Below are 27,428 nucleotides of genomic sequence, written 5' to 3' on the forward strand. Positions count from 1 at the left end.
TGAATAGTACTCATCCCTATTAGATTTGCGTTCTTTACTGTCATGTTTTCTGTGTATCCGCTTGAAGCGCGCCAAAATTCTGAACGCATTTCAATGAATAGTACTCATCCCTATTAGATCCGCGTGCTTCACTGTCATATTCTCTGTGTCTCCGCTTGAAGCGCGCCAAAACTAGGAATGCAATTGTCGATTCCATATTTTTTTCATTGGGGCGTGGTCAACTTAATCTGACCAATAGAGGAATGTCAATAAATCAGATAGTTTTCGGTTCCTACATACGCCTCCATCAATGCGAGTTTGTACGTCTCCGGTCCGACCGGCACGAAAATTTTTTGCGAGTAAACTCGTCTTTGGTCCATTTAAGATAATTTGCTGCGTTTAGATTTTGGAGGCGGTGTTAGTTTGTCTGCAGATGACACATCTACGGAACGTGGTGTACGTGGAAGAGCAGCTTGATTCTCATTTTCAGAACATGATGTACCTGGCTGTTCAACCTGAGATTCATTTTGCGGTCCAGCTGAAATTGGACCAACGTGACTTTCAGATAAATTGTCATCATTGTTATTTTGTGTGTTATCCTGAAACAAAAGAAATAAAAAATAAAAACTTAAAAAAACAAGCAATTAAATTATGACATTTATATTTTAGGTTCCAAATACAGAAGAGGAATGGAATATGATCGAATGTGGATTTAGAAGAAAATGGAAGAAAATTTCCCTTCTTGTTATGGTGCGATAGACGGAAAGCATGTGCTAATTAAAAGTCCTCCAAAAAGTGGAAGTCAATTTTTTAATTACAAAAAAACAAACAGCATCATATTATTAGCAATTGCAGATCACGACTACTGCTTTTCGTATATAGATGTGGGTGCAACAGGTAGTGCCTCTGATGGAGGCGTTTTGAAGAATAGCATAGTTTACCAATCTCTGGAAGATGACTTATTGTTACCAAAAATGGAGTTATTGTTGGAGATGCAGCATTCCCATTAAAGCCATATTTAATGAAACCGTATCCAGGGGTTAATCTTAACGTAGAACAAAAAGTTTTTAACTATAGGTTATCACGTGCCAGACGTATAATAGAAAATGCTTTTGGGATCTTAGTAAGCAGATTCCGGATATTTGAGAAGCCCATACCTACTAAATTGGACACAGTAGATGCGATCGTTTGTGCTGCTTGTGCACTCCATAATTGGCTACGCAAGAAATAAAAGTCTTATCTCACTCCAACTTGTGTAGATAGGGAAGATGAAGATGGAAATTTTCTGGCAGGTTCATGGAGAAACGAAATTCAGTCCTTACATGGTATTGGAAATCAAGGTAGCAACCATTCATCCAATACTGCCAGAGAACGCAGGGAAAGTTACAAGAATTTTTTTGTAAATGCCGGAAGTGTTTCTTGGCAAATTAGAAGCATACATTAAGGTTAACCTCATAATATGAATAGTTATTGTTAATTTTTGGTAAAAAATAAATATTAGAGCGGACTATTTTGATTTTGATTTACTGTTTGCAATAAATGAAAAAGAAATAATAAAAGTAGCTACTTACTAGATACTATAACTTATATAATTTTTTACGGAATGGATTTTAAAAGTTGTTATTTACAGTAACACTTGTCAACAACGGCCACTAAAAATAATTTTTTTTTAATCATAGTATCATTAATGGGCATAGAAAAATTTAAAGGACACTTTAATAAATAAATTATATTTTTATTAGATAATTATTTATCGAAGATAATTTATTTATTAAAGTATTCCTTAACTTTTTCTACGATTAGTAATGACAGTATGATGAAAACATGGATTTTTGGGAAAAAATGATTTTTTCAAAAATTGTTTAAACAAATTAGACTATTTATTAATTAATAAATGTCTACACATATTGCATATTTGTAGTTTACACAAAAATTATATACAAATTAAAAAAGATTAAAATCCATTTCGTAAATCACCAGATATAGAAAAGGTTAATTGTTGTAAATATCATAAATACTTACCGTAGTTATTCGCCTTACTGCCACATTCCTGATGCTGATGAATGAATTTAATTCGTCAAACCATTTCACCTTGGGGACATATACGTTTCCTCCAGCACCAGACCTTGTTGATTTCTCAATCTTATTTACCTCCAAGTAATATGTACTTCTAATGGTCTTAATTTTAGCCTTCACTTCTTCCATAGTCAATCCTTCGATATCCATTCCTTCTTAAATTTCTTGTATTGCTGATGAGCGTATTTGTTTGTTTTTATATGTTTCACATCGAATATCCCATAAACATTGTTGTTCTCGATAAAGTTGCACAAACTTTAACGTATCTGCTTCGCTTAGTTTTCGGGTCATATTAAGTATTTAAAATATACAAACACTGCCACTGAACAAAGAGACGACAGCGACTGAAACGCTGTGTTTACACGTGTCTACATCCATTGGCACGGGGCTAGAGGGGACGCGGACGAGGGCCACTGGCATGAAAAATAGACCAGCCTTCTATTCGAGACAGCGCTGGCAGACAAAGCTGGACTGGAACAAAAAAGTGTTTACACGATGCCACTACCATGCCAGCACTGTCGTTCCAGTGCCACTGGCGCCAATTACTGGATACGTGAAAACGCGCCATTCGAGACAGCGCTGGCAGACAGCGCTGGACTGGAACAAAAAAGTGTTTACACGATGCCACTACCATGTCAGCACTGTCGTTCCACTGCCACTGGCGCCAGTTACTGGATACGTGTAAACGCGCCATAATGAAAATCTTAATTATTTAGTCAGTAGTGAGTTCAGCGCCAGCCGCTAAACAGTACAGACGTGCGAGAGCCGAGCGAAGACACCGCCTAGGAGCTGCAGCGACCGAGTCAAAGTCAGACTTTTCAGTCTGACCGTAATTGTAAGCACGGTAAAGCGGAGACACGGCGTGTGCAGTGGCCGAGGCCAGATAAGAGGCAAAAGCCTATGCTGATACGAGGCTAAACCGGGGAGATTTGTTTTTTAATCTTTACGGAGGCCAAAATTGAGGCGTAGGAAAGCGAAAAAGCATACGGGCTTTTAGCCCGTCGGGATACTCCCTGTGTCACCGTTTGGGATGACACTGTGGAATATAGTTTTCTAGAACTCTATATCTGGCAGACACGGCCCCAAGGTCAGGGAGGTGAGAAAAGCAAGATAGCCCAAGGAAATAAGCATTTTTCATGATGGACCATTATTAGGACGATATTAGTACTTTTCGATAGTGATATAAAATACAGGGTGTTCTATTTAAAATTACCAAGAAAATAATGTACTTGAATATTGACTTACCCTGTATTTGATTTAACGAATATTATAAAAACGAATATGTTGTATAATTTTTAACAATTATTAGAAAACTATGGTTGCAATAGATCAATGTTCCTGTACTCCTTTTTAATTATACAGGGAGTTAAACTTGATACGATTTTCAGATAATATTGGTAATAACTTTTTAAATACCTCGTATAACATAATAAAACTTTACATTGTTGTAATGTGGAAGTGAAGCAGATTTCAAATTTAAAATAAAATATAGGGTGTTCCGTTTAAAAAAAACAAAAGTTTGGTCTGCCACCATCTTATGGAACACCCTGTAAGATTGTAACAAATTTTAAAATTTGGAGTTTAAAGCTGCCTACAATTTTTTTTTGTAATTTTTACTATAACAGATCTACTCAGCTTCCACACACTAATCAATCACCCAGTATATATATATATATATATATATATATATATATATATATATATATATATATTTATATATATATATATTTATATATATATATATATATATATATATATATATATATATATTTATATATATATATATATATATATATATATATATATATATATATCATATATATATATATATATATCATATATATATATATATATATATATATATATATATATATATCATATATATATATATATATATATATATATATATATATATATATATATATATATATATTTATATATATATACACTCAGGTGCAAAAACATCGATCCATGGGTATTATTTGCTGAAAAAAGAATAATTTTTACAGATTATCCAAAAAAATCATTTATTTATAGAGACATACGCCAAAACTCAAAAAAACAAGAATATTCAAAACTTTCTGAAATTAAGACAAACATTGATAATAAATTAATATCTCGTTTTTTCCCTCGGGCCCTTATAACAGCCTGTACACGTCTAGGCATTGAGGTAATTAACCTCTGGATATAAAATTGATCCAATTGGTCCCATATTTCTTGAAGAGCCGCTGTAAGTTCAGCCAAGTTGTTTGGACGGGGTACTCGTGCTCGAAGACGACTTCGCATCATATCCCATAAATGTTTTATGGGATTGAGATCGGGACTGCAAGCTGGCCAGTTCATACGGTCACCTCCTCTATATATTGGTTGACGATTCTAGCACGGTGAGGACGGGCGTTGTCATCCATAAAAATAAAATTAGGTCCAATGAAAGGAGCAAAAGGTACCCCATGCTGATCTAAAATACTTGTTATGTATCTTGCAGCAGTCATAGAACCTCTATCTACAATAACTAAATCAGTATGATCTTCTGAACTGATACCAGCCCAAACCGTAATGGAGCCTCCCCGATAACTTATTCTTTCCGCAATATTACATTGAAAATATCGCTCTCCGTGTCTTCTCCAAACCTTTTCTCGGCCGTCTGGTGACCTTAGACAAAATCTGGACTCATCTGAAAACAATACATTGCTTCAGTCTGCTCCACTTCAGTTTTCATGTTCTCTTGCAAAAGCAAGGCGAGCTCTGCGATGTTCTATGGATAGTATTGGAGATAGGGCTGGCCTTCTGGATAATAAATTACCTTCTACAAGTCGTCGACGAACTGTCCATCTGCTTACATCTACATTTCTCACTTCGCTCAGACGATTTTCCAGTTCAACTGAAGTTAGATGCCGATTTCTCAAACATGATGAGACCAGAAATCGATCATCTCTTTGGGATGTTACCCTTTTACGACCTGATCCTGGTCTTCTTGTGAAGTTACCGGTATCGCTAAAACGCCGAACTGCTCTTTGAACCGAAGATCGACTAACAACCAACATTTCAGCTGCATAATATTGGCTACGACCAACTTGAACTAAAGTCACTGCCCTTGCAGCATCTGTCAGAGTAAGAGACATTTAGGAAGGATAATTAAATAAAAATATAACACGTTTTGAAAATAAAATCACTACACTAGTATGGTTGTTGAATTAAAAACAACATTTAATAAATATCTACTTGCTTCAGACCCTTTTTGACAAAAACCTGAAATATACCAATTTGTTTTAAGAAATAAAAAAGGCAATATTAAAAATATTATTTTATTTCTCGTATACGAGGGTACACCTAAATTTACATACGTAATTTAATGTCTCTAAAATTATACAACTTCAAATAAATAATAAGAAATAAGGAATGGATCGATTTTTTTGCACCTGAGTGTATATATATATATATATATATATATATATATATATATATATATATATATATATATATTGAAAAAGTTGTATTTTATTAATTTTATTTTTATTTATAATAAATGTTGTAATTTTTAAAATCTGTGGTTCGTTGTTTAATTTAATATATACCTCAGCTAGCTCAATTATGTGTTCTAAGCAATCTGTCACTGTGTGACGTCGACTCTGTAGTCTCCTGGTAGAGTTCAAAAAGAAATTAAACCAAAATTTACTTTAGACCTTTGATAAATTAACCCAAATGAAGCACGTTATTTATTAATATTGAACAAATTTAATATAAACAATAAAATTCGTCTGCAACTTGGGTTGCCTTTAAAAATTTACAAAAATAGGAATCGTATAAATCTTAATGTGGTTTAGAGTCGTGACAATAAAAATTTATTACAAAATGTGGAGACTCTATACAAGTACCTAAAAACTAAATAAATATTGCAACTTTATAAAGTGTTTAAATGAACTATAAAGAAAAGAAAATAAACACTTTATTCCGCTGACTTTTAACTTGCATTCAAATATAATCAAAATTTCAAATGATCCCCAAAATTATTATCCAACCTTACTTTAAAACAGTTCTGATTTATTTAAAGAAAACTAACTACTCGCAAAATAATTGGTGAAACTGGAATATCAATCCTCTCTTCGGAAGTTAAGGTACGTACTATTCTATTTTTAATTTAATGATCATTAATATTTTCAATTTTTTTAAGGCCTATCGCAATTATGTTAATTCATGAATTTTAATTTTCTCAATTTAAATGACATTTCTGTACTCCAATAATAATTTATAAGTTAAATTGTTTCTCTTACTCTCTGGAACAAATTCTGGATATCTCTGCTGTGGAAACTGTGGAAAAACTAAAATTCTCTTTAGACGAGTTAAAAAAACACTCCCGACCTATTCCACAATTTCAGGACTCTCCTTTCCAAATTTCTCGTCGGCCTCCTCCAAAATCTATCATTCGTTGCTAACAGCAACCAACGTTCTTTTCTTTTTTTCGTCTTCTATTTTTTTTTTTAAACCATAAAACTGTCCTGTTCTGACACATTTGTCAATCCACATTAATTTCTCATAATCACTTTAATCACATCTAATTTGGGAATTTATAAAAAAAAATGTTCAGATATAAAACTTATTCTATTACAATGCTAATACAATTTATTATTTTCATCTCCACATCATTGTAATTTCTTATTTAACAAAACCCCTATTAATTTAGCTCCCACAGACTTGCTTGACAGTTTATTTTCTGAGGTTTTTTTTTTAAATTTCTATGTTTAAATATTTTTTAAGAATTCTTCTTTTTTTTTTTCTTTTTAAGGTTTAGACGATTCACCTATACACTAGGCAACTATACTATTCAGAAATTATTAACACCATACCAGGTAAGTCAAAATTAATTTATTTAACAATTTACTAACAATTTAACACTTTTAAAGCCCAGTGTGAACACTTAAAGTTTACGGTTGAGAGAGAAGCTGATAATATGATTCCGTTTTTAGACATGCTTATACATCATGGCAGTGATGGCATGCTAAGGACGGAGTGGTATCGTAAACCTTGTTTTAGTAACCGTTTCATAAACTTTTATTCTCAACATCCATCTAAGATGAAAACAAATTTGGTTTTGGTCCTTAAAACTAGGGTTATCAACTTATCACACATCGAGTTCAGGGACAAGGGACTAAAAAAGTTGAGATCTATACTACAAGAAAACTCCTATCCTACAGGGCTTTTGAATAAACTCATTTTTGGTTCTCCTTTTCCTTTGCAATTTTCTGACAACCAAAATTTTCATAATAATGAGGTGAATGAGGTCCGACAACTGACACAGACATTGACACAGAACACATCAGAGCTACCACAATCTAAAATAACGTATGGTTGCCTACCCTATATTCCAGCTCTCACACCTAAGCTATTGAATATTTTCAAAAATGTTAGTGGCTTAAAAATTGCAACTAAGAATGTGAAAACGGTATCGAAGTTGTACACAAAGACAAAGGATCCTTTCACAATACAGGAGTCATCGAATGTTGTTTATTCTATACCGTGTGCTAATTGTAAAAACGTGTATATCGGAGAATCATCTCGTAATTTTCACAATAGAGTAATATCACATCGCAGCGACATAAAAACCAAAAAGATAAACGCATCTGCGCTCACAGAACATGCATTAACTTTAAAACATGAATTTAATTTCGAAGATTACTGTATTTTGGCAAAGGAAAAAAACCATTCAAAACGTGTTTTCTTGGAAATGTGTTTTATAAAATCTAATACGTCTTGTATAAATAAAAAGTCAGACATAGATAAATTGAGCAACATTTATTGTTACTTACTGACAAAACATCAAAAATAAAATAAAGATTTACTTTTACATATACACACCATAATACACCTGCATACAAAACATGTTGCATACTATCAAGACAGGTTTAATATACTACTTCCATTAATATAATAGCAAGAACTCCTAATTACTTTTTAATCACACTATTTTTATTTTTTTTTCTGTTCTCTATGGATCAGTCAAAACACACCATTAAAAGATGTCACTAACAAAATTTTAACTTTCCAACTAAATTTTAAAATGTATTTTGTCCATTACTTTACATGTTATATTTTATATGTGTGTTTTTAATGTTGAGTGTCGTAGCTTTACACAAATAATCTCAACGACTAGTAAGTTGTAATGACAATTTGGGATATGTTGTAAATATTTACACTTTCTTCTAATTACAGTGTCTTGAAGAAGGAATAAAAGAATTCCGAAAGCTCGACCAAAAGTCAAAAGAATGTTTCTATAACATCCCGGCCAAACCTACTGACTGCAGCCCTAATAAACTGTGTTGTTTGTATATATATATATATATATATATATATATATATATATATATATATATATATATATATATATATATATATATATATATATATATATGTTCGGAAAGATTTCCGCGGTTAGTACAATTAAACTTAGAGCTAAGATTAATATTATTATAAAAATTAATATTAAACTCACCAGTCTTCCGGGTTGAACCGCGTCGATATCCATTTTGCCGAGCTTTCGACATCCTCTCTGATGTCTTCTTCAGGGCTTCCGAGGTCTCAGTCTCCCGAGCCCCCAGACACTACTACACTCACTAGTCACTTTTAGTTCACTCACTAGTTCACTACTTTTTACACTTACAGTTCACTTTTTATAATAATATATATATATATGTATATATATATATATATATATATATATATATATATAAATATATATATATATATATATATATATATATATAAATATATATATATATATATATATATATATCTATATATGGCGGTGAATATATATATATATATATATATATATATATATATATATATATATATATATATATATATCTATATATGGTGGTGAATCGTCAAACGGGCTATGGGAAATTCTAAATTGTTGAATTCCTGCTTCCCTAATAATTTTACACCAAAAGTCAACAAAACTATTTGTAGAGTACTGAACCAATAAACATGATTAAAAAATGTACTCAGGTGAGGAGAAAGTAGCAATCATAAAAATGTTTTATTCGGGCAATAGTGCGCGAATTGTCATTTCTTTATTTAGCTTAAAATATCCCAATAGACCAATTCCAAGTCATTCAACAATTCAAAGGATTTTACAAAATTTTGAAAATACTGGGACCGTGATTTCTAATTGTACATGTACAAACAATATTGCTGAGGTACCAAGAAATTTAAAAAATTAAAATTAAATAAACGTATTAACAGCAGGTGTAGAAAATCTTAGGACAAGTTCTTGGAATATTGGAGACCAGTTTAATATTCATAATTCCTTGGCCTTAAAATTTTTGAAAAGGAATAAATTCCGTTCATACAAATTATGTCATCAAGAACTAGGAGAAGGAGATGCTGAGCGATGAGTGGAATTTTGTTATGAAATTTTAGAGAGGGCTAATGCAGACAGACACTTTTTAAAAACATTTTGTTTTTTGATGAGTGTACTTACATTTAAATTAAATAATCGAAATTTTCAAAATTATAGGATTTGGTCGACCAGAAAGCCTGAGGATATTATTGAATGCCATACCTAATATCGTCGAAAAATAAATGTCTGGTTAGGAATATTTAGACATAATATTATTGAACCGTTTTCTATGAGGAAAATTTGAATTCAAAAAAGTTTTTAGACTTGCTACAAGAAGAGATTTTACCCAGACTTGCAGAAATAGCTCGAGATGAAGAAGAAAATTGGTTGAAATTTGATTTCAAATGGATAGAGGCCCTACGCACAATAGCTGGTAGGTTCAGAAATTCCTTAAAAACAGCTTTAATAATTGTTTGATTGGACCTGACTGTAATATTAAGTGGCTCCCGAGATCGGAAGATCTAGCTAGTGGCGCACCCAGGGGGGGTTTTGGGGGTTGAACCCCCCTAGGACCCTTTTCCGACACTGTTACTCACACATTTTAAGGATTTAAAATGGAGGTAACATCATAAAAAAATTTCGGTGACCAACCAAATTCCCTCCAGAGGCAAATTCTAGGTGCGCTACTGGATCTAGATCCAAACGATTATTTGATTTGGGGGCATCTAAAATTAAAAATGTATTCTGACCAAAAATTTACAGATATTGAAACATTAAAAATGCGAATTATTGAAGAGCGTGCCAAAATAACGCCACGCGTTCTGGCTAATGTCTCTGACGAAAATTTTACAATCGAGTGGGATACTGCTTAGTACAAAATGGCTTATGTTTAGAAATTATCTTAAATTATTTTTAGGAAGGATCACAGTAAAACTATATTGAAATCCTTTGAATTGTTGTATAACCTGGAATTGAATTGGAGTGTATTATAATATCTTACGTTAAATGAAGATCTGACAGTGCTCGCACTATTGCCTGATTACGACATTATTGCGATTTTTTACTGAGTACATTTCATCAACTTGATTGCTTTTTAAACAATATAATTTATTGTTTACAAAGTAATATTTATTGTTCAATAGTAGTAGTAGTATTTATGAAAATTTGCTGTTTATAATAATCATAAAATAAAAATATTGACAATTCAAATATGGTCAAACATCTTACATCAATATGATCAAACGAAATACGTCATACACATTCTTGCACTACGTGTGGCCTGACTTTTAGGGGGGGGGGGCTGAAAAATGTATTATATTTTTGCAAAATTTTTGAGTAAGCTTAATTCGTAGAACAATTATAACATTTGTTTTTAATACAAATTTCAGTCCTCTACAAATTCAACAATTTAGAATTTCACAATTTCACATTGAGTTTTCTATGGCCCGTTTCACGATTCACCACCCGGTATTTATGTATATATATATATATATATATATATATATATATATATATATATATATATATATATATATGTATATATATATATATATATATGTATATATATATATATATATATATATATATATATATATATATATATATATATATATATATATATATATATATATATATATATATATGTGTTCGGAAAGATTTCTGCGGTTAGTACAATTAAACCTAGAGCTTAATACTATTAGAGTGGTAGACTCTGTCTATCGAGAACCCACACATACCAATCGTTAATTGCATGCCAACTCTCACCACCCTTCACAAATTAATACCCTTGTCTCTAGATCAGTACGCCTTTCCGATGATGCAAGTAGATCCGCTGAGCTTTCTTGTTTAAAACAAGCCCCCATTCAAAACGGTTACCGCGAAAATCACATCAATATGAGCATCCACAGACATCAATCTCCTACTCAATCTCAATCCAAAGACTCAGACCCTTATCATACGAAAGCCGTCACTGACAAAATCGACAAAATTCTTAAACCAAGAGAAATAAAAACAATATTTACCCTCCCCCCCAACAAAAACTTTCATCTCTTGTCCGATCAATCAAAGACAATATTCCAAATGATCAGCACGAAGTTTATGAAATTCCTTTCCTTCCCGATCCTATATAGGCCAAACAAATCGTAGAATTCAAAATAGGATTTATGAACATTCCATTTCTGTTCGCAATTCCGATTCAATTTCAGCTCTTGGTCAACACTATCTTCAAACAGGTCACAAAATTGATTTTGAAAACTCCAGAACCATAGCCCCCATCCGCTTTTATAAACCAAGAATTATCCGAGAAGGCACAGAAATAGAAAAAAGACCAAATTGCCTTAATAAAAAAAATGACGCCATACGGTTACCTTCTACATGGAGACCTCTCATAAACGTCCAGATATCGCCCCCTGCATCCTCGAATCAAAATCCCATTGTCGGAAATGTTCGCGCCAACTCTCGCGCCAATCCCCGCGCTCAATTGATGTTTGATTTATGTCAGAAAGACACTCGTTTCTGTTTATTATATATATTATATTATATATATTATAATCAAGAGCTAGTTCTCAACAACAAAAAATAATCAACATTAACATAATCAATGTCATAATGAATTTTTACAAAATTAAATAAAATTAAAATATTGTACTTACATAACTAGATAATTTTAATAAGTTAAGTTTTAATGTTTTGTAAATTAGAAAATTTAATGGATTAACCTCATGTTGTAAGTTTTTATACTAGTTTTATACAATGCTATTTAATTTTAATTTCATTGTATTTACTGATACCATATTTTAGCATATCCTGAAGAAGCAAATAAATTTTGCGAAAGCTAGATAAAAAACAAAGAGTTTCACTTTCCTGCCGTATTAATGACTGCAACCCCAAAATAAAACTTTATTATATATATATATATATATATATATATATATATATATATATATATATATATATAAACTAAGGAACACTCGAAGAGTGGTGGATTTTTCGGTCAAAGTGGAGAAATAAAAGACAAAGAAGGTGGCTAATTCATCTACTTATGGAAGACGTTTCGCTTCTTAATCAAGAAGAATCATCAGTTCATCTAAAAAGAACAATACGAAAAACCAAACATCCATGGAAAAGTTATTATAACAAAGATATAAAATGTGTAAAGAAGCTTATGATACTGGACATTAAAAATTATGTTGTATAGACAATTAATTGAACTGAATACAGTTTACAAATTAACTCAACTTAGCACAGCAAAAGACATGTGGTAATAGTACATGTATATAAAGAAATATGTGAAAAAACTTAAGTAAAAAACATTAATTTATAGAGAACCAAAAAGATCATATGATGCACTTCCAACAGTATATAATTATTTAAATTTGATCTTAACTTTAGGTAACATTATTAAAAATTGAATTATAGATATTTAAAAAAATATATAATGAAGTTACCACTCTTAAGCTTCTCAGTCGCTGTCGGTGAAATGCGACAGGAATCTAGGTACCACACCGAACGAGAAAAGATAGTAACCTTGAGGTCAAAAAATTTTGACAGAACAGCAAGGCATTTTTTAAAAAGTTAATGTTGTGGCAGAATAGCCAGCAACAGGTGAAGATTGATTCAACCTCCATCAGTCCAAGGTTCATACATTTGGAACTGAGAATGATATAGATTCTATGAATCTATTTTATTATTAAATTTTATTAAATTATTTGAACAGAAACAATTATTTAAATATGTAAAAGTAACATTGACAAAATAATCAATAAAATGTAAGTTGAATAAATCTAAGTAAGTAAAGTAAGAAATTATTTTATTTTATTTTATTTGAAATTATTTATATGAAAATATGATAGAAACTACACCTTAAGGGACAATTTTTAAAGTAAACAACATATTAAGCCTAATTCTGCAATATTAATGCATGATAAATTTACTCAAGTTACTAATGTCCGTTCTCTTATTGAGAGCGTTAGGGTGTTTAAGTATTGAACACGTTTCCAAAAACTGTCTTTTAACGATATTGCGTTCATTCCCAAGAATCTTAACTTCATTAAAGTCAACTTTGTGTTTAGTGTCAATAGCATGCTGAGCAAGAGCACAAGTATGCTTAGATAAGTTGATATCACTGCGGTGAGTCGTATGACGTCCTATATATATATAGATATATATATATATATATATATATATATATATATATATATACAGTGTAGGTAAAACTTTATGGTCGGTATGGTAAAATTTAACAGGATATCTAACGCAGATATAAAATCATATTTTCAGCGAACAGACAAAGATAACAATCATATTTCCCCTTGATCTCCCCTCCATATTTCTTATTGCTGCCCATTGTCCAGTAGTAAATTACGATACATTAACCCCGATTGTCAGCAGTATTGCAGTTCAATAGTCCAGCCGATCAGCAGTTTCGACACATATTGCAGACAAGTTGTCATCAATTAATTTCATATAAATACTGTAAATTTTCATTTTAAAGTCAGTTGTAATTATATTAAATAAAGTGCTGTTACTCTGTCAGTTGTACCTTTAAAAGGGCCTTTTTAAAAAGTACCTTCGGGAGTGACAACCCTTAAGTGGCGCATTCAGTAGATTAGTGGGAGAGTCTCCAGAAGATCCTCGTCGTTCTCAAACGTTTACCCGCTACCGAACCCAAATCCAGGGAAAACTGCAGCTATTTAACCCACGGATTCCAGGCAAATTGGCACAGAAACATATTTATGAAGAAAGCTGAAAAGAAACTTAAAGAAGAAAAGAAACTTGTACCTAAAAGGAATGCATCCAAGCATCATCCTATTACTGTAAGCAAATTTCATCTTATTTCTAATTCTAATATCAATTCACAAGTATCATCCTTTAGAATAAGCGATTCTCTTTCAACAATTTTTGAATCTAATATAGAATCTAGTGAAAATATTAAACCAGATTTACATTTAGTTGATAATAATCATATTTTTAAAACCACAAATTTGTTTGAAATACCTTCTATAATTATTACACCAGCATCCATTTCAAATAATTCTAATATGGCACCCATTTTTGATGTTAATAAAGACCTTTCTATCGTACCAGAGTACGACGGCAATCCAAATGAACTCCACAATTTTATTGATGTTATTTCCATGCTTCTAAACCATTTCTGGGATCATACAAATCCCGAAAATTTTCAAAATCATATGCTTACCCGGGGAATTATGAACAAAATTAAAGGAAGAGCCAGAGAAATTATTTCTGTATACGGCTGTAAAGACTGGCCGTCAATAAAATCAATTCTTGTCCAAAATTTTGCAGACCAACGAAACGAAAACTCATTAACTAGAGATTTAGTTAACCTTCGGCAAGCTCCAAACGAAAACCCCCATCAATTTCATGAAAAAGTTATGAGTCTTTTAAATACCATTTCAAATCATATTGAATTACACACGGAAAACGAGGAAGTTAAAAGAAGTAAAAAAGAATTTTTCCAACAACAAGCTCTAATTACATTTTTGGCAGGCCTAAGAGAACCCCTAGGATCAACGATTCGATCCATGAGACCACCCAATCTCGCTCTTGCTATCCAATCTATTCAGGAAGAAAATAACATTAGATATCTCCAAAAAACTCATAATTATTCCTTGCCATCTTCTAATAAACCATCTGCGACTTCACAAACACAGAGATCCAATTTAACTCATACACCTGCTCCTACACGATGGCAGCCTGAGGTGCCTAAGCCCCAATGGCCACAGCCATTCTTTAGACCAAATCAAATTCCTGTGCAACAAAAATCATTCAATAATAGTCCAAGAGGGACATTTCAACCCCCTAGATTCCAACAAAATCATCAACTCACTCCATATGCACAAAATTCTAGGGCTAATCAACCCAATTTTCATAAACCAGTTCCATCTCAATCATATAAGCCAACACCTATGAGCGTATCTACACGCCAAACCGGCTTTAATAGACCCCAATCTCAAAGAAACTTCCGCTTTCAACAAACTGCCAGCCCCCGATTCACCGTAGAAGAACTCTTTAATATCGAACAAGAGGAAAATAATTACGATGAAGGTATAGACAATGACACATACCCAGATTACACTTATTATGAGCAAGAAAGCCAAGAATATGAGGAAGATGTAAATTTTCAAACGTTTCAAGACGAAAAAGAAGAAACGTAGTAGAATTGCATTCCTATGCCGACAAAAGAGAGCTTCCTTACATTAAAATTCAAAATCCCCCTCTTAAACTTCTTATTGATACAGGAGCCACTAAATCTTTCCTTAATCCTGATATAGCCAATAAATTCTACAAGAATAATATTAAATATGAACCATTTATCGTTACATCAATTTTTCAAAATCATTCACAGGATTATTGTGTAGAAATCCCAATTTTTCCCGAATTTAACTCCGATATTAACCTAAAATTTTATCTTTTCAAATTTCACAAGACATTTGACGGTCTTATCGGCCTCGATAATCTTAAACTTCTAAAAGCAAATCTCGATTTTACCCAAGCTACTCTTACCACAGAGCATTCTATTCTTCCTATTAATTACTACGTCACAAACAAAGCCCAATTCTATACAGTCCAGCTAGAGCCCCAATCAATTACCCAAGTCCGCTTACCAGTAAAGGAAACATCAGGTACAATCGTCATCCCAAGACAAGAAGTCGAAGGTGCCATCCTAAAAGAAACTCTCACCATTGCCTGTAATCAACTCGCCTGGACCGAGCTAGTCAATAACACCGATGAATACATCCAAGTAGCATTAACTGATCCCATCAAAAGTCAACCCATAAATCTCGAGGAATATCATATATATACGTCAGATATCATACCTACCGAAGACAGTAATCTAAAAGATGTCGATCCTCTCCTTAGAACCGATCATCTTAATACCGAAGAAGAATCTCACCTAAGACGACTGTGCAGGAAGTTTGCAGAGATATTTCATCATCCAGACGATCCTTTAACATTTACTAACCAAATAAAGCACCATATACGAACCAAAGACGAAGTTCCAGTTTATACCAAGTCATATCGGTATCCACACATCCATAAAGAAGAAGTACGTAAGCAGATCACTTCGATGCTTGATCAAGGAATTATCAGACCGAGTCAATCACCCTGGTCATCTCCAATCTGGGTCGTTCCAAAGAAACCAGATGCCTCAGGAAAAATTAAATGGAGAATAGTTGTCGACTACCGGAAGGTGAACGAGAAAACCATCGATGACCGATATCCAATTCCAAATATAACAGACATTCTGGACAAACTAGGACGCTGCCAATACTTCTCAACCCTAGATCTAGCCAGCGGATTCCATCAAATTGAAATGGCCGAAGAAGATATCCAGAAGACTGCATTTAACGTTGAAAATGGCCACTATGAATACATGAGAATGCCGTTCGGACTCAAAAATGCACCCTCAACATTCCAGAGAGTAATGGAGAACGTACTAAAAGGACTAATAGGAGAAATATGTCTGGTCTACATGGACGACATTATTGTATTTTCAACCTCTCTTCAAGAACATATGGTAAATCTTAAGAAAATTTTTGAAAGATTAAGAGAAACAAGATTTAAGATACAAGTTGACAAATGTGAATTCCTTAAGAAAGAAGTCGATTTTCTAGGTCACGTCGTAACCTGCGAGGGAATTAAACCAAACCCGACTAAGATTAAAGCCATCATAGACTATCCTGTACCAAAAACAACAAAAGAAATTCGAGGATTTTTAGGATTACTTGGTTACTATAGAAAATTCATAAAGGACTTTGCCAAAATTACAAAACCACTTACCATATGTCTTAAAAAGGATGCAAAAATTGAACACACCGAAGAATTCTTAAACTGTATCAAAACCTGTAAAAGCTTATTGATTAATGAACCACTTCTGCAATATCCAGACTTCACTAAACCCTTTAACCTCACGACTGATGCAAGCAACTTCGCTATAGGAGCCATACTATCACAAGGTCCAATAGGAAATGATAAACCTATCGCCTATGCATCCAGAACTTTAAATGAAACAGAACTGAAATATTCGACTATCGAAAAGGAGATGTTAGCAATTGTGTGGGCTACTAAATACTTCCGCCCATACCTTTTCGGACGAAAGTTCAAAATTTTATCTGACCATCGACCTCTACAATGGCTATTTTCACTTAAAGATCCAAACTCAAAGCTTGTCAGATGGAGATTAAAGCTGGAGGAATTTGATTACGAAGTAATATATAAAAAAGGCAAATCCAACACCAATGCAGATGCTTTATCCCGTGTCGAAATTCACACGAAAGAATTAAACAGTGTAGACGAGAATATGGAAGAAATAATGAAACTCCTCTCAAAAGATGACGATGATATCTCCATGATTAATCACCCCAGTTCCTTATCCGATCTGGAAGAATTTCTAACCGACCCAGCCGAAGAGTCTCAAAAAACTTTGAATCCGTCAACCCCTTTAGGTGACTTAGATAAAATCATCCAAAAAAATCAAACTGCAACGTTAACTCCCGAAGAAATAAAGATAATAGACGAAATCCTACATGAAGACAGCAAACAGCAAAAATCTAAAGCTCAGCCATCAAACTCCCAATACTTACAAGAAGATAACGATACAGATGTAACCAAACATTCCACGGCAGAAAATCCAATAATGGGAATTCCAATTAGCGAGAAACCACTAAATTGTTACAATAATCAAATAATTCTCAAGATAGTAAACTATAGCCCGGCGAAACCAATCATAGAGCAGTGTTTTGTAACAAAGAAGAGAATGTATGTCCAATTGGGAAAAAATGATCTTCACAACGACATTTTCCAGTTTTTCAAGAACTATATAGATCCGAAAAAGAAGTACGCCATTATGTTCGAAAATGATGAACTCTACAAATCAGAGAGACAGAAAGAAATTATAGAGAACTACCATCAAGGGAAGACTAACCACAGAGGAATTAACGAAACCGAAGCTCAAATAAGAAAACGCTACTACTGGCCTACGCTAAAGAAAGACATCGAAGAAGTTATCAACCTTTGTGATACGTGCCAAGCTAACAAGTATGACAGAAATCCAATTAAGCCGAAATTTATGGTAACACCAACTCCAACAAAACCGTTAGAAATCATTCATATGGACACATTCCAAGCTAACGGACAAAAATTCCTTACAATAATTGATGCATTCTCGAAATATGGCCAAGCATATCCCATAGAAGGATCCAACGCAATAAATGTCCTTAATGCCTTCATGCTATTTATAACCCACCATGGACTCCCACACATGATAATCGCAGATAGTGGAACCGAATTCAAAAACGGCCTTGTTCAGGAATTTGTCGATACACACAAAATTTCGATTCACTACACAACACCAGATAATCCACAATCGAACGGAATGATAGAACGTTTTCACTCTACAATTTTGGAACACCTAAGAATACTTAGAGAAAAAAGGAAGACTCTGGGTATTAAAGAACATATGTTGTATGCTATTTTAGGATACAACAATTCCATTCATTCATCAACTAAACAAAAGCCGATCGAAATTCTAAATGGCCATATCGATCCCCAGGATCCATTTGACATCGATATTAACAGAACTCTAATAAATAACTATACACAGAGCCACAGATTAAAGACAAAAGAAATCTACAGTAAAATAAACAAAAAGCTACAAGAAACCAAACAGAAAAATATTGAAAAAATAAATCAAAAAAGACAAACACCAATAACTTATAAACCCAGCACAAAAGTTTACACTAGAAAAACAGTAAAAAGAAATAAACTTCTTCCGAGATTTTCTTCCCGCATTGTGAAAAATAATAATCCCGTAACAATAGACACTCAAGATACGTCAATACACAAAAAGAACATCAAACACCAGCCAAAGACTAATGCTAAAACTGCTTTACAGATGTACCTTAGTAGCAGCCCAACAAGTTCAAATTCAAAACCTGAAGGACAATCCAGGAATCCTCCCAGTTAAACTTGGACAAGCGAGGATACAGACCAGCACTCATGACTTCATCCACTATTTCCATCTAGAACCCATCGCAGAAGAGATTGAATCCATAGAATCTCAGTATATCACCACCAACAGAGCAATAGAAAATGGACTTAGTCAACCATATTTTGACAGCCTACAAAACTTTGATAAAACTGTACAGTACCTCCTCCAAACAGCAAAAGAGAAACTAGACACAATATATCCAAAATCCAGAAGCAAAAGAGGACTTATAAACGGATTGGGAAGTGTAATAAAATCTATTTCTGGTAATCTAGATCAAGAAGATGCTGAAAGATACAACGATGCCATTAAATCACTTGAAAATAACCAACAGAACATTATTACTAACATCAATAGCCAACTCAGTCTCAATAAAAGAATAATGACAAATTTTAACCAAACAATTACATTACTTACACACAACCAAGAAATCATAGCTGAAGAGACAAGCAAAATTAGCTTAGAGATGAACCAATTCGTTTTCGATTTTAATGATTATATGCCATTTCGAAATATCCTTGACCAGATAAATCTAAATTTACAAACAATTATACAAATACTGGATGATCTACAAACAGCAATTACATTTGCAAGAATCAAAACTTTACACAACGGTCTCATTAAACCTGAAGAAATAAAATGGACCGTGCAAAAGATGCTTGAACACCACCCTGCATCACAGATTCCCTATATTCAGGAAGAAGACTTAACCAAATACTATGAAATCATAGACATTGATGGTTACTACACGAATCACACCCTTGTTTTTATTTTACATTTTCCTATTCTTCATTCCAAGTCGTTCACATACTTCCATTTATACTCCCTTCCAACTAATAATCACACAATAATCATTCCACCTGGTCCATACCTAGTCCACAACTCAGACCTTTTTCAATATATGGATGTACCATGCAAAAGAAGCGAATCCAAATCATTCATCTGTCCTGAGAAATTTCCACAAGAGAATGACCAGACTAATGACTGCATCATCCAAATTCTCCAGTTAATCAATGATGCTGCCCAATGCCAAAGTGTTCCCGTCACTGTCACTACAACGATCATTCAAAAAGTATCCGATGCACACTACATTGCCGTTTTTCCAAAGGCTACGAAAGTATCTACCCATTGCACCACCACTGAAATAGAAGTACTCGAAGGGACCTATCTAATTGAGTTACCGCCAGGATGTGAACTACGAACCAATAATGAAGTTTACATAAATTCCAAAACAACAATTAAAGAAGAACCACTAACATTACCAAAAGTCAAGACCACCAGTATTCTGAAGAACCACCCAATAGTCAAACCCCTAAAATTGGACAGAATTCCTTTAGACGAACTACACAAGTTATCACAGGAAGAAGAAAGGTTCCAATCCATCCTTCCAACACAAATGGACCACAGCTACATATGGACACCACCGATATATATACTGGTAGCAATCCTTTTAATTTTTGGTTTTCTCAAGCTACGCAAACTGAAAAAAGAAAAAGATGAGCAGAATCCAACCACAGCAGAAGACATCCCTGACCAAAGCCCAGAGTCCTCAGAAACAGTTCACAGAGTTTTGTTCATCCCTCACAAAACTTCCCCAGGGGATGGAGAAATTACGATACATTAACCCCGATTGTCAGCAGTATTGCAGTTCAATAGTCCAGCCGATCAGCAGTTTCGACACATATTGCAGACAAGTTGTCATCAATTAATTTCATATAAATACTGTAAATTTTCATTTTAAAGTCAGTTGTAATTATATTAAATAAAGTGCTGTTACTCTGTCAGTTGTACCTTTAAAAGGGCCTTTTTAAAAAGTACCTTCGGGAGTGACAACCCTTAAGTAGTAAGACGATTAGTTCCGATTAGTTTCGATTAGTTCCGATTAGTTCCGATCTGAGATCGCTGGTTCCGATCCTAAGAAACTAGAGGTGGGTCGTTGACATTTTTATCGGAACCGTTTTTCGTAAACTAGTTGATTGTTTATCAGTAGTTTCAAATAAACTAGTACACAAGAAACATATTGGCTATTATATTGAAAGAAACTAACGAATGATATATTTATTATAACTTAAAAAATAAATTAAACAATACAAATAGTACTTACATTTACATGACACATTATTAAATCGCGAATCGTCTAAATTGACATTTAAAAACATACGTTTTTTCACTTTTCTTGTTGTTTCTTCTTTTGTTTAAAATTAAACCAGATTTTGAACATGTGTTCACAATGAACAGATTTTGTTACATTACTACAATATTTTATGAATATAGTGGTTAAGTTAGGATATACATGGCTATGGTTTTTCCACCACTGTAATGGACAGTTCCAATCACCGTTCGAAATTTTTTGTGGGTAATATCATCAGACAAATACATGTCGACTTCTACAGGTGTATGTATAGATGAGTCATGTCTAATAAATTCATCAAAAATACACCATGGACTTAAGTCATCTTTATCAGTTTCTTTTTCTTGTACTGGTTGATTTTCACTAGTACAATCTTCTTTTTCTTTTTTTATAGAAGTAACCAGCTTCTTAACTCTTTCTTTTGTTTTTTATAACTAGGTATTCTGATTAATGAATGAGTTTCGATTTACGATTGATCTGCATTTTCGATTTCAAATCTTTATTGAAATTCGTCAAAGGATTTATTTATTGTAAATATTCAATTATGAATTATTTTTCTTAGTCAAAATTATTGACCTAGTATAAGAATAATATTTTATTTTCAAAAAATGCGCATTTGTAGAAGATGCAGCTTTTATGGTCCACTTTCTGAATATTGCAATGATTGAAACTTCTCCTGACTCATTACTGTCCGTTTCGACTAATTCTACTACAAGTACTGACATACTGCCACCGCGACCCAAGCGTCAAAAGGTGATGGATACTTCCATTAATAAAAATATTAGTTTAGAACAAAAGAAACAAATAGATATGGATTTAATAAACCTATGCAAAGACTCGTTTCATCCGTTTTCCATAGTTGAAGAACGAGCTTTTAAAAAGTTTGCAGGGTGGATTCCTGGATATAAACCACCAACAAGAAAAATTTGTTCATTACGTCAGGCTCATTACTTCAGGAATGTTATACCAAAACTAAGCAAATTATTAGATCACAAGTTGTTAAAGAAGTAGAAAATATCTGTATTACTACTGACCTTTGGACATATGGAGTAACTGAGTTACATCGCATTAACAGGACAATATTTAACCGAAAATTTAGAATTTAAAACGATTTTATTAGGCTGCTGCCATTTTTCTTCTTCTTCTTCTTAACATGCCATACACCAAAGTGCGTAGGCGACTATCTCATTACTAGAATTCTGTTCTTTTCGGCGTGACACAGCTCGCCTGTATTGTGTATTCCTGTCCATTCTTTAATATTCCTTAACCAGGATAATTGTTTGCGGTCGGCTCCTCTCCTACCTTCGATCTTCCCTTGTAGGATTAACTGTGGCCATTATTCTGGAAACCATAATTCAGAAAAGATCGCTTTTGAAATTAGTAAAATTATTTCACTAATTTCAAATTTCAGTTTCTAAAAAAACACATTTCAAAAAAAGTACCTTATCTTTTGAAAGGCTTTTAAAGTATCAATTACAACATAACAAAGTTCCCAAACGGCCAATCCAAGACGTGGAAACTAGGTAGAACTTCACCTATTACATGTTAAAAAGAATGACCGAGTTAGAAGAGGCAATCCGTTCCACTTTTGTATTAGTTAATACAGACTTAGACTTGGACCAAATCTAAATAATGAAGACTGGATTATTTGTTTTCAATTTTCCCAAATTTTATGGCCTTAAGAAATAACAAGTACAATGAGTGGCCAAAAATACTTGAAGGGTAGTTCAGTGATTGTTATGGTACGCTGCCTTCAAGAATCTTGCAATAAAATTTTAGCAAACGGTAAACTTACATCCATAGTATCCGACGTAGTACAATTACTAATATCGGGTTTAGCAAAAAGTATTGTAAATGTGAACACATGTTCAAAATCTGGTTTTAATTTTAAATAAAAAAAGAACACGGTTAACAAGAAGTAAAGTAGAAAAACTTACGTTTTTAAATGTCAATTTAGACGATTCGCGATTTAATAATAACGTGTAATGTAAATGTAAGTACGATTTACTATTTGTATTGTTTAGTTTATTTTTCTTAGGTTATAAGATATATTTCAATTTATAATAAATATATCCTTGATTAGTTTCTTTCACTTCAATAAATATACACATAAACTATAATAGCCATTATGTTTGTTTATGTAGGTACTCTCTTACTTGAAACTACTGTTAAACAATCATAGTTATTGTTTAAGAAAATCGGTTTAGTTGCGTTAAGAGCGTAGGCGCATAATTTCAGGCCAATGCTTTTTAAATGTATTCATTTTTTTCGAATCCTGAGGAAACTAACAAATATTTTTGAAAAATTTAAACGCAGAATGAAAGGTGACATTATTGCCGAGGGCCGAAATAAACAAAAAGTTTTTTTGAATGAGATACTTAAAATTCAAAATCACACTAAATTTTCTCTTTTTTCGCCCCTGTAACTTATTAAAATAAACATTATAGAAGTTTTTAGAGACTTTCGGCCCTCGGTAATAATGTATTATTTCATTCTGCGTTTAAATTTTTCAAAAATATTTATTAGTTTTTTCAGGATTCGAAAAAAAAAAAATAATGCCCACCTCTACACGCTCGTTACCTGTGTTCAACTTTGATTTGGTGCTTTGACTACGCGACATGAGACGTTGCCAAATAATTTCGTATGAAGGTTTTTTATTGTGGTTTGATATTTCAATTTATTATTTTTATTGCGAATAAGGCACAACGTGACTTTAAAATAAGCTTATTTTGATGTTTAGATTTCCAATTCGGAAATCGTACTTAAAATACGAAATATTAATAAATTTTATTTACATAAAACGATTTCCGAAGTGGAAATCAAAATGTTAAATTAAACTTATTGAAAAGAAAAATTGTGGCAAATTTAAAATAAAAAACAGTAAGCTGCCATTTAAATCAATTCGCCCAAATTTGATTATCTTAGAATGTTGTTAAAATGCTAAAAAGACAACAGGTCAAATAAAACGGCACAAACAAAGTTTGGCAATGTTGAACTTCTCCTCTTTTCTTAGTTCTACTAATGCTATTTCGACGATATAATGGGCTGACCTAATATACCTCGCTCTTTTTAAATAGGTGTTTCTCACTCCATCTCACGTAAGATACATACCCACCATAAAGTTTTACCTACACTGTATATATAGGTATATATATATATATATATATATATATATATATATATATATATATATATATATATATATATATATATATTTAGTAGATTTTCTTGGGCTTAGGTTCATAAAAAAATTTTGATTTGATACTAAGACATTTTCATATATTTTTTCGACGTTTCGGCAGGAAATCCATGCCTTGTTCAAGAAGTAATATTGACTAAAAAAACATTCTATGACAGACATAATACGGTTTAAAAGTTAAACTTTTGACTTACCAAGCATGTAAAAATTCGGTACTAACAAGTAGACGTCACAATTAAAATAATATTAAAAACATAGGACATACCCACTAAGTCACTACATGTAAAATGTATTTTAAATCTAATGTGCTGTTTATTGATGTTAGTTTATCGTTTAAACAATCAGTTATTTTAACATCATAGGCGTTCTGAGATTGTCTTTTTATGTTTTTAAATTAAGTTAAAATATATTTTGTTCAAATTTTTGATATCTTTTTTATCATTTATTGCATTATTATTTTTTTTATTTGTATAGACTCTAGAAGCTCTCTCTTCTTCCTGTTGGGTTCACTTTTTAGGATCTTGGTTTTCTCAAAATCAAAATGTTTTTTTTTCGTTTTCATGTTTTGTGAGAGCGGTTGAGTTTTTTTTTGTCATATTTGTGGGAACGTATTCTTGAGTTAAGTAGCTGACTGGTTTGTCCAATATAAACTCCATCACAATTCGAGCAGGGAATTTCATATACAACATGCGATCTTTTTAATAGAGGGGTTTTTGATTTTAATCTTGTAAAATTGTTTTTCAAAAGATTGTGCCCTTTATGAGCAACCGTAATATTATGTTTGGACACAAGATTTGCAATTTGTTCTGTATAGGGAAGAGACATATAGTTTTTCTTTACCGTGTTGGTTTCATTGTTATTAATGTTATTGTAAAATTTATGCAGTCGCGATTTGAAAGTGTTGTCGATAAGGTGGTGTGGGTATGAATTAAGTGTTAGTGCTGTTTTTGCTTTTTTAATGGCCTGAGGTCTATTGATAGGATCGGATAATCTAATAGCTCTATCGGCGAGTCCGATAACTACTGATTTCTTTTGAAACAGGGGATGATGAGAGTTGAAATTCAGATATCTCGACGACCAGGTTTTTTTGGTGTACCATGAAGTAGCTATAGTGCTGTTTTCTCTATGTAAGGTCAGGTCCAGAAAATTTATTTAATAATTTTTTTCAATTTCTAATGTGAATTTTAGTTTTTGGTGAAAGTTATTGAATTCATTTAGTAAAATATCCATTTTATCCTCTGGTGCTGCGCTCAAGCAGTCATCAATATAGCGATAGAAAAAAGGTATATCAAAATCTTCCACTTTTTTTTAATAATGTCTTTCGCTAAAACTATTGGAATATTGGTGTATAAAGATACCACATCGAGAGAAACTAATTTATAATTTGGAGGTAAATGTATATTTTTGAGTTTTAATTTCAGGTGATCAGCGTCTTTTAAATAGTGTGGATTTTTATTTATTACGTTGGAAATAATGTTCTTCAAATATTTTGGGGGCTTCAAAAGGAGACTGAATGCATGAAACAATAGGTTGCAGTTATTTTAAATAAAACAGATTTTGATATACCTTTTTCTATCGCTATATTGATGACTGCTTGAGCGCAGCACCAGAGGATAAAATGGATATTTTACTAAATGAATTCAATAACTTTCACCAAAAACTAAAATTCACATTAGAAATTGAAAAAAATTATCAAATTAATTTTCTGGACCTGACATTACATAGAGAAAACCTATAACTACTTCATGGTACACCAAAAAAACATGGTCGATATCTGAATTTCAACTCTCATCATCCCCTGTCTCAAAAGAAATCAGTAGTTATCGGACTCGCCGATAAAGCTATTAGATTATCCGATCCTATCAATAGACCTCAGGCCATTAAAAAAGCAAAAACAGCACTAACACTTAATTCATACCCACACCACCTTATCGACAACACTTTCAAATCTCGACTGCATAAATTTTACAATAACAATAATAACAATGAAACCAACACGGTAAAGAAAAACTATATGTCTCTTCCCTATATAAAAGGATTATCAGAACAAATTGCAAATCTTCTGTCCAAACATAATATTACGGTTGTTCATAAAGGGCACAATCGTTTGAAAAAGAATTTTACAAGATTAAAAACAAAACCCTCTCTATTAAAAAGATCGCATGTTGTATATGAAATTCCCTGCTCGAATTATGATGGAGCTAATATTGGACAAACCAGTCAGCTACTTAACTCAAGAATGCATTCCCACAAATACGACAAAAAAAACTCAACCGCCCTCACAAAACATGAAAACGAAAAAAAACATAAATTTGATTTTAAGAAAACCAAGATCCTAAAAAGTGAACCCAACAGGAAGAAGAGAGAGCTTCTAGAGTCTATACAAATAAAAAAAAATAATGCAATAAATGATAAAAAAGATGTATAAATAAAGACCTATATATATATATATATATATATATATATATATATATAGATATATATATATATATATATATATATATATATATATATATATATATAGATATATATATATATATATATATATATATATATATATATATATATATATATATATATATATAGGTATATATAGCATTAACATATTCAATGACATTATTTTGGGAAAAACCAAAATTTATATATTGACAGATTAAGTGAACTATAGAACCAGAATCAATAGTATTTAAGGAGA

At 32.4% G+C, this 27,428-nt stretch overlaps 1 protein-coding gene across 2 annotated transcripts in view; it reads right to left on the reverse strand.

The window, feature by feature from the left end:
* The window catches only part of LOC140445559 (uncharacterized), a 437,094-nt gene that overhangs the window by 293,962 nt on the left and 115,704 nt on the right, over positions 1 to 27,428 (reverse strand). The window lies entirely within an intron of this gene.

Source organism: Diabrotica undecimpunctata, chromosome 7, assembly GCF_040954645.1.
Source record: "Diabrotica undecimpunctata isolate CICGRU chromosome 7, icDiaUnde3, whole genome shotgun sequence".
NCBI lineage: Eukaryota > Metazoa > Arthropoda > Insecta > Coleoptera > Chrysomelidae > Diabrotica > Diabrotica undecimpunctata.